This window comes from Cibotium barometz, chromosome 33 (assembly GCF_041138505.1).
Source record: "Cibotium barometz isolate CiBa-2024 chromosome 33, ASM4113850v1, whole genome shotgun sequence".
NCBI classification, from domain to species: domain Eukaryota; kingdom Viridiplantae; phylum Streptophyta; class Polypodiopsida; order Cyatheales; family Cibotiaceae; genus Cibotium; species Cibotium barometz.
Genome location: NC_141078.1, coordinates 1,115,218 through 1,116,659, shown reverse-complemented (window position 1 = coordinate 1,116,659; position 1,442 = coordinate 1,115,218). Strand labels below are relative to the sequence as shown.

Here is a 1,442-nt window from a genome sequence, read left to right as displayed (position 1 = left end):
TTAAATTGGGTGTGTAAATTATTATAAATGTGTAAAGTATTTGTAAAAGTCTCATAAATAAATTAGAAGAAGTATTTTTAAAGAAAAATTAACAAGATTTGTATGCTTAAATTAATGAGTACACCCTGTGTGTGCACTATTAATGAGAGAAACCCCTATGTATGCACACTTACAATTAATTTAGGTCAAATAGAAAAATGGTAAAATTAGTTAGCAAATAAAAATTAATTGGGTTAGTGCCAATATTTAATCAAAAGTATTGAGGCTAAAATTGTAAGGGTTCACATGAGAAAATAAATTAATAGGTCTATTGTACGTGGGTGCACATTAATTTAATTTGTAAGGTAAAGGGTTAATTTTCCTAAGGTTTAGAAAACCATGGTTTACCTAAAAGTAGGTCGATTTTGGTTAGGTGAGGTTATAAGGAGCGCAGCCGATGGGAAAGATATGCGCTTGTCTAACAAAAGCTTTCAATCTCTACCAAGCGCACTATTCGTCTCAACGCTTCTCCCTTGTGTGTGTATATGTATATATATATATACACACATGTATATAGATATATATAATTAAAGCAGAGGAATTTTGACAACTGGGGTGTATAGCTCAGCGGTAGAGCAATCGGCTGCAGTCCGATAGGTCACCGGTTCAACCCCGGTTGCGCCCTTTGGTCTGCCAGACAGATGTTTGTACCTCCCCAATCGAGCCCTTCTCTCCTATTTTGTTGGGCAAGATATCTGTCTTATGCAACACAACACATCTTTGAGACCTTTTCTCTTTTTTTCTATGGTTTTTTTTTTTGGGCAACGAATCTAAGATATCTTTGGCGGCTATCTTTGTGCCATACTACCTTTGTTATGCCAGACAGATCTTTGGCATGTTCCTAGTAGGGTCCCAATCGAACCTTTTCTCATGTTTTCTATGGTTTTTTTTTGACAACGAATCTAAGATATGTTATGGCGACTATTGTTGTGCTATGCATAACTCTCTCTCTCTCTCTCTCTCTCTCTCTCTCTCTCTCTCTCTCACACACACACACACACACACACAACACACACACACACACACACACACACACACACACACACAGTGTTACTAGACACCGAACGAACATAACCGAGAAAGCCCCAAACTCGAGCGACTGCAAAAACCATATTGTGCTTTAGGTGATGGATCCCCACATCTATCCAAACCATCGAGTCTTGATATAACTTCTGAATGTATTGACATATATTGCATCCATCCAAACCATCGGGTTGCTTCCCAAATTTTTTTCCACGCCATTAGCCATGGGATTGTTAGGCAAACAAGAGAAGAGGGAGAGAAAACATGGCTTACCTTAAAGAAGGAGGAGCCAGTCGTGAAGGCAATGATGGCAATGGCGATGGCGCTTAGATGAAGGTGCCCTGTTGAGTCTGTAAACAAGAAGAAGATAGGGCAAAGGG

At 38.8% G+C, this 1,442-nt stretch overlaps 1 non-coding gene across 1 annotated transcript; it reads left to right on the top strand.

Moving 5' to 3' along the window:
• Positions 1-592: 592 nt before the first annotated feature.
• Positions 593-664, top strand: TRNAC-GCA (transfer RNA cysteine (anticodon GCA)). Its single transcript has one exon. It is a non-coding gene; the product is annotated as a tRNA-Cys (tRNA).
• The last annotated feature ends 778 nt before the right edge of the window (positions 665-1,442 follow it).